The sequence below is a fragment of the Anser brachyrhynchus genome, assembly GCF_964034855.1.
Source record: "Anser brachyrhynchus genome assembly, contig: SCAFFOLD_218, whole genome shotgun sequence".
In the NCBI taxonomy this organism is placed as follows: Eukaryota; Metazoa; Chordata; class Aves; order Anseriformes; family Anatidae; genus Anser; species Anser brachyrhynchus.
This window is the reverse complement of record NW_027663675.1, coordinates 148,231-156,465: the sequence shown is the minus strand read 5'-3', so window position 1 is coordinate 156,465 and position 8,235 is coordinate 148,231.

The window sequence follows — 8,235 nt, the reverse complement described above, 5'->3', positions numbered from 1 at the left end:
AGAGAGTGCACTGGCACCACTGGGGATGCAGTGCAGTGAGTCCAGAGAGTGCACTGGCACCAGTGGGGATGCAGTGCAGAGTGTCCAGAGAGTGCACTGGCACCACAGGTGATGCACTGCAGTGAGTCCAGAGAGTGCTCTGGCACCACTGGAGATGCACTTCAGTGAGTGCAGAGACTGCACTGGCACCACTGGGGATGCAGTGCAGTGAGTCCAGTGAGTGTACTGGCACCACTGGGGATGCACTGCAGTGAGTCCAGAGAGTGCATTGGCACCACTTGGGATGCACTGCAGTGAGTCCAGAGAGTGCACTGGCACCACTGGGGATGCAGTGCAGTGAGTCCAGAGAGTGCACTGGCTCCACTGAGAATGCACTTCAGTGAGTCCAGAGAGTGCACTGGCACCACTGTGGATGCAGTGCCGTGAGTCCAGCGAATGCACTGGCACCACTGGGGATACGGTGCCGGGAGTCCAGAGAGTGCACTGACACCACTGGGGATGCAGTGCAGTGAGTCCACAGAGTGCACTGACACCAGTGGGAATGCGGTGCAGTGAGTCCAGAGAGTGCACTGGCACCACTGGGGATGCACTGCAGTGAGTCCAGAGTGCACTAGCACCACTGGGGATGCAGAGCAGTGAGTCCAGAGAGTGCACTGGCACCACTGAGAATGCATTTCAGTGAGTCCAGAGAGTGCCGTTCCAGCCTCGGCATCCGCTCCAGCCGAGTCAACCCCGCGGTAGGCCCTCCAGCCGCGGCAGACGCTCCAGCCGCGGCAGCCGCTCCAGCCGCTCCAGCCGCGGCAGCCGCTCCAGCCCCTCCAGCCTCGCCAGCCTCTCCATCCGCGGCAGCCGCTCCAGCCGCGGCAGCCGCTCCAGCCGCTCCAACCGCGGCAGCCGCTCCAGCCGCTACCGAGTGGAGCGGCTGCCACGGCTGGAGGGCTACCGCGGCTGGAGCGGCTGCCGCGGCTGGAGCAGTGCAGTGAGTCCAGGGAGTGCAAAGGCACCAGTGGGGATGGAGTGCAGTGAGTCCAAAGACTTCACTGTCACCACTGGGAATGCAGTGCAGTGAGTCCAGGGAGTGCACTTGCACCACTGGGGATGCAGTGCAGTGACTCCAGTGAGTGCACTGACACCACTGGGGATGCACTTCAGTCAGTCCAGTGAGTGTACTGGCACCACTGGGGATGCACTGCAGTGAGTCAAGAGAGTGCACTGGCAGGACTGGGGATGCAGTGCAGTGAGTCCAGAGAGTGCACTGGCACCACTGGGGATGCCCTGCAGTGAGTCCTGAGAGCGCACTGGCACCACTGAGAATGCATTTCAGTGAGTCCAGAGAGTGCCGTTCCAGCCTCGGCATCCGCTCCAGCCGAGTCAACCCCGCGGTAGCCCCTCCAGCCGCGGCAGACGCTCCAGCCGCGGCAGCCGCTCCAGCCGCTCTAGCCGCGGCAGCCGCTCCAGCCCCTCCAGCCGCGCCAGCCTCTCCAGCCGCGGCAGCCGCTCCAGCCGCGGTAGCCCTCCAGCCGTGGCAGCCGCTCCACTCGGTAGCGGCTGGAGCGGCTGCCGCGGCTGGAGCGGCTGGAGCGGCTGCCGCGACTGGAGCGGCTGCCGCGGTTGGAGCGGCTGCCGCGGCTGGAGCGGCTGGAGCGGATGCCGCGGCTGGAGCGGCTGGAGCGGCTGCCGCGGCTGGAGCGGCTGGCGCGGCTGGAGGAGCTACCGCGGCTGGAGCGGTTAACGCGGCTGGAGCGGATGCCGAGGCTGGAGCGGATGCCGCGGCTGGTGCGCCTGGAGAGGCTGCCGCGGCTGGAGCAGTGCAGTGAGTCCAGAGAGTGCACTGGCACCATTGGGGATGCAGTGCAGTGAGTCCAGAGAGTGCACTGGCAGGACTGGGGATGCAGTGCAGTGAGTCCAGAGAGTGCACTGGCACCACTGAGGATGCAATGCAGTGAGTCCAGAGAGTGCACTGGCACCACTGGGCATGCAGTGCTGTGAGTCCAGAGAGTGCACTGGCACCACTGGGGATGCACTTCAGTCAGTCCAGTGAGTGTACTGGCACCACTGGGGATGCACTGCAGTGAGTCAAGAGAGTGCACTGGCAGGACTGGGGATGCAGTGCAGTGAGTCCAGAGAGTGCACTGGCACCACTGGGGATGCCCTGCAGTGAGTCCTGAGAGCGCACTGGCACCACTGGGGATGCAGTGCAGTGAGTCCAGAGAGCGCACTGGCACCAGTGGGAATGCGGTGCAGTGAGTCCAGAGAGTGCAATGGCACCACTGGGGATGCACTGCAGTGAGTCCAGAGAGTGCACTAGCACCACTGGGGATGCAGAGCAGTGAGTCCAGAGAGTGCACTGGCACCACTGAGAATGCATTTCAGTGAGTCCAGAGAGTGCCGTTCCAGCCTCGGCATCCGCTCCAGCCGAGTCAACCCCGCGGTAGCCCCTCCAGCCGCGGCAGACGCTCCAGCCGCGGCAGCCGCTCCAGCCGCTCCAGCCGCGGCAGCCGCTCCAGCCCCTCCAGCCGCGCCAGCCTCTCCATCCGCGGCAGCCGCTCCAGCCGCGGCAGCCGCTCCAGCCGCTACCGAGTGGAGCGGCTGCCACGGCTGGAGGGCTACCGCGGCTGGAGCGGCTGCCGCGGCTGGAGCAGTGCAGTGAGTCCAGGGAGTGCAAAGGCACCAGTGGGGATGGAGTGCAGTGAGTCCAAAGACTTCAATGTCACCACTGGGAATGCACTTCAGTCAGTCCAGTGAGTGTACTGGCACCACTGGGGATGCACAGCAGTGAGTCCAGAGAGTGCATTGGCACCACTGGGGATGCAGTGCAGTGAGTCCAGAGAGTGCACTGGCACCATTGGAGATGCAGTGCAGTGAGTCCAGAGAGTGCACTGGCACCACTGGGGATGCAGTGCAGTGAGTCCAGAGAGTGCACTGGCACCAGTGGGGATGCAGTGCAGAGTGTCCAGAGAGTGCACTGGCACCACAGGTGATGCACTGCAGTGAGTCCAGAGAGTGCTCTGGCACCACTGGAGATGCACTTCAGTGAGTGCAGAGACTGCACTGGCACCACTGGGGATGCAGTGCAGTGAGTCCAGTGAGTGTACTGGCACCACTGGGGATGCACTGCAGTGAGTCCAGAGAGTGCATTGGCACCACTTGGGATGCACTGCAGTGAGTCCAGAGAGTGCACTGGCACCACTGGGGATGCAGTGCAGTGAGTCCAGAGAGTGCACTGGCTCCACTGAGAATGCACTTCAGTGAGTCCAGAGAGTGCACTGGCACCACTGTGGATGCAGTGCCGTGAGTCCAGCGAATGCACTGGCACCACTGGGGATACGGTGCCGGGAGTCCAGAGAGTGCACTGACACCACTGGGGATGCAGTGCAGTGAGTCCACAGAGTGCACTGACACCAGTGGGAATGCGGTGCAGTGAGTCCAGAGAGTGCACTGGCACCACTGGGGATGCACTGCAGTGAGTCCAGAGTGCACTAGCACCACTGGGGATGCAGAGCAGTGAGTCCAGAGAGTGCACTGGCACCACTGAGAATGCATTTCAGTGAGTCCAGAGAGTGCCGTTCCAGCCTCGGTATCCGCTCCAGCCGAGTCAACCCCGCGGTAGGCCCTCCAGCCGCGGCAGACGCTCCAGCCGCGGCAGCCGCTCCAGCCGCTCCAGCCGCGGCAGCCGCTCCAGCCCCTCCAGCCTCGCCAGCCTCTCCATCCGCGGCAGCCGCTCCAGCCGCGGCAGCCGCTCCAGCCGCTCCAACCGCGGCAGCCGCTCCAGCCGCTACCGAGTGGAGCGGCTGCCACGGCTGGAGGGCTACCGCGGCTGGAGCGGCTGCCGCGGCTGGAGCAGTGCAGTGAGTCCAGGGAGTGCAAAGGCACCAGTGGGGATGGAGTGCAGTGAGTCCAAAGACTTCACTGTCACCACTGGGAATGCAGTGCAGTGAGTCCAGGGAGTGCACTTGCACCACTGGGGATGCAGTGCAGTGACTCCAGTGAGTGCACTGACACCACTGGGGATGCACTTCAGTCAGTCCAGTGAGTGTACTGGCACCACTGGGGATGCACTGCAGTGAGTCAAGAGAGTGCACTGGCAGGACTGGGGATGCAGTGCAGTGAGTCCAGAGAGTGCACTGGCACCACTGGGGATGCCCTGCAGTGAGTCCTGAGAGCGCACTGGCACCACTGGGGATGCAGTGCAGTGAGTCCAGAGAGCGCACTGGCACCAGTGGGAATGCGGTGCAGTGAGTCCAGAGAGTGCAATGGCACCACTGGGGATGCACTGCAGTGAGTCCAGAGAGTGCACTAGCACCACTGGGGATGCAGAGCAGTGAGTCCAGAGAGTGCACTGGCACCACTGAGAATGCATTTCAGTGAGTCCAGAGAGTGCCGTTCCAGCCTCGGCATCCGCTCCAGCCGAGTCAACCCCGCGGTAGCCCCTCCAGCCGCGGCAGACGCTCCAGCCGCGGCAGCCGCTCCTGCCGCTCCAGCCGCGGCAGCCGCTCCAGCCCCTCCAGCCGCGCCAGCCTCTCCATCCGCGGCAGCCGCTCCAGCCGCGGCAGCCGCTCCAGCCGCTCCAGCCGCGGCAGCCGCTCCAGCCGCTACCGAGTGGAGCGGCTGCCACGGCTGGAGGGCTACCGCGGCTGGAGCGGCTGCCGCGGCTGGAGCAGTGCAGTGAGTCCAGGGAGTGCAAAGGCACCAGTGGGGATGGAGTGCAGTGAGTCCAAAGACTTCAATGTCACCACTGGGAATGCACTTCAGTCAGTCCAGTGAGTGTACTGGCACCACTGGGGATGCACAGCAGTGAGTCCAGAGAGTGCATTGGCACCACTGGGGATGCAGTGCAGTGAGTCCAGAGAGTGCACTGGCACCATTGGAGATGCAGTGCAGTGAGTCCAGAGAGTGCACTGGCACCACTGGGGATGCAGTGCAGTGAGTCCAGAGAGTGCACTGGCACCAGTGGGGATGCAGTGCAGAGTGTCCAGAGAGTGCACTGGCACCACTGGGATGCACTGCAGTGAGTCCAGAGAGTGCTCTGGCACCACTGGAGATGCACTTCAGTGAGTGCAGAGACTGCACTGGCACCACTGGGGATGCAGTGCAGTGAGTCCAGTGAGTGTACTGGCACCACTGGGGATGCACTGCAGTGAGTCCAGAGAGTGCATTGGCACCACTTGGGATGCACTGCAGTGAGTCCAGAGAGTGCACTGGCACCACTGGGGATGCAGTGCAGTGAGTCCAGAGAGTGCACTGGCTCCACTGAGAATGCACTTCAGTGAGTCCAGAGAGTGCACTGGCACCACTGTGGATGCAGTGCCGTGAGTCCAGCGAATGCACTGGCACCACTGGGGATACGGTGCCGGGAGTCCAGAGAGTGCACTGACACCACTGGGGATGCAGTGCAGTGAGTCCACAGAGTGCACTGACACCAGTGGGAATGCGGTGCAGTGAGTCCAGAGAGTGCACTGGCACCACTGGGGATGCACTGCAGTGAGTCCAGAGTGCACTAGCACCACTGGGGATGCAGAGCAGTGAGTCCAGAGAGTGCACTGGCACCACTGAGAATGCATTTCAGTGAGTCCAGAGAGTGCCGTTCCAGCCTCGGTATCCGCTCCAGCCGAGTCAACCCCGCGGTAGGCCCTCCAGCCGCGGCAGACGCTCCAGCCGCGGCAGCCGCTCCAGCCGCTCCAGCCGCGGCAGCCGCTCCAGCCCCTCCAGCCTCGCCAGCCTCTCCATCCGCGGCAGCCGCTCCAGCCGCGGCAGCCGCTCCAGCCGCTCCAACCGCGGCAGCCGCTCCAGCCGCTACCGAGTGGAGCGGCTGCCACGGCTGGAGGGCTACCGCGGCTGGAGCGGCTGCCGCGGCTGGAGCAGTGCAGTGAGTCCAGGGAGTGCAAAGGCACCAGTGGGGATGGAGTGCAGTGAGTCCAAAGACTTCACTGTCACCACTGGGAATGCAGTGCAGTGAGTCCAGGGAGTGCACTTGCACCACTGGGGATGCAGTGCAGTGACTCCAGTGAGTGCACTGACACCACTGGGGATGCACTTCAGTCAGTCCAGTGAGTGTACTGGCACCACTGGGGATGCACTGCAGTGAGTCAAGAGAGTGCACTGGCAGGACTGGGGATGCAGTGCAGTGAGTCCAGAGAGTGCACTGGCACCACTGGGGATGCCCTGCAGTGAGTCCTGAGAGCGCACTGGCACCACTGGGGATGCAGTGCAGTGAGTCCAGAGAGCGCACTGGCACCAGTGGGAATGCGGTGCAGTGAGTCCAGAGAGTGCAATGGCACCACTGGGGATGCACTGCAGTGAGTCCAGAGAGTGCACTAGCACCACTGGGGATGCAGAGCAGTGAGTCCAGAGAGTGCACTGGCACCACTGAGAATGCATTTCAGTGAGTCCAGAGAGTGCCGTTCCAGCCTCGGCATCCGCTCCAGCCGAGTCAACCCCGCGGTAGCCCCTCCAGCCGCGGCAGACGCTCCAGCCGCGGCAGCCGCTCCAGCCGCTCCAGCCGCGGCAGCCGCTCCAGCCCCTCCAGCCGCGCCAGCCTCTCCATCCGCGGCAGCCGCTCCAGCCGCGGCAGCCGCTCCAGCCGCTCCAGCCGCGGCAGCCGCTCCAGCCGCTACCGAGTGGAGCGGCTGCCACGGCTGGAGGGCTACCGCGGCTGGAGCGGCTGCCGCGGCTGGAGCAGTGCAGTGAGTCCAGGGAGTGCAAAGGCACCAGTGGGGATGGAGTGCAGTGAGTCCAAAGACTTCAATGTCACCACTGGGAATGCACTTCAGTCAGTCCAGTGAGTGTACTGGCACCACTGGGGATGCACAGCAGTGAGTCCAGAGAGTGCATTGGCACCACTGGGGATGCAGTGCAGTGAGTCCAGAGAGTGCACTGGCACCATTGGAGATGCAGTGCAGTGAGTCCAGAGAGTGCACTGGCACCACTGGGGATGCAGTGCAGTGAGTCCAGAGAGTGCACTGGCACCAGTGGGGATGCAGTGCAGAGTGTCCAGAGAGTGCACTGGCACCACTGGGATGCACTGCAGTGAGTCCAGAGAGTGCTCTGGCACCACTGGAGATGCACTTCAGTGAGTGCAGAGACTGCACTGGCACCACTGGGAATGCAGTGCAGTGAGTCCAGTGAGTGTACTGGCACCACTGGGGATGCACTGCAGTGAGTCCAGAGAGTGCATTGGCACCACTTGGGATGCACTGCAGTGAGTCCAGAGAGTGCACTGGCACCACTGGGGATGCAGTGCAGTGAGTCCAGAGAGTGCACTGGCACCACTGGGGATGCACTTCAGTGAGTCCAGAGAGTGCACTGGCACCACTGTGGATGCAGTGCCGTGAGTCCAGCGAATGCACTGGCACCACTGGGGATACGGTGCCGGGAGTCCAGAGAGTGCACTGGCACCACTGGGGATGCACTGCAGTGAGTCCAGAGAGTGCACTGGCACCACTGGGGATGCAGTGCAGTGAGTCCACAGAGTGCACTGACACCAGTGGGAATGCGGTGCAGTGAGTCCAGAGAGTGCACTGGCACCACTGGGGATGCACTGCAGTGAGTCCAGAGTGCACTAGCACCACTGGGGATGCAGAGCAGTGAGTCCAGAGAGTGCACTGGCACCACTGAGAATGCATTTCAGTGAGTCCAGAGAGTGCCGTTCCAGCCTCGGTATCCGCTCCAGCCGAGTCAACCCCGCGGTAGGCCCTCCAGCCGCGGCAGACGCTCCAGCCGCGGCAGCCGCTCCAGCCGCTCCAGCCGCGGCAGCCGCTCCAGCCCCTCCAGCCTCGCCAGCCTCTCCATCCGCGGCAGCCGCTCCAGCCGCGGCAGCCGCTCCAGCCGCTCCAACCGCGGCAGCCGCTCCAGCCGCTACCGAGTGGAGCGGCTGCCACGGCTGGAGGGCTACCGCGGCTGGAGCGGCTGCCGCGGCTGGAGCAGTGCAGTGAGTCCAGGGAGTGCAAAGGCACCAGTGGGGATGGAGTGCAGTGAGTCCAAAGACTTCACTGTCACCACTGGGAATGCAGTGCAGTGAGTCCAGGGAGTGCACTTGCACCACTGGGGATGCAGTGCAGTGACTCCAGTGAGTGCACTGACACCACTGGGGATGCACTTCAGTCAGTCCAGTGAGTGTACTGGCACCACTGGGGATGCACTGCAGTGAGTCAAGAGAGTGCACTGGCAGGACTGGGGATGCAGTGCAGTGAGTCCAGAGAGTGCACTGGCACCACTGGGGATGCCCTGCAGTGAGTC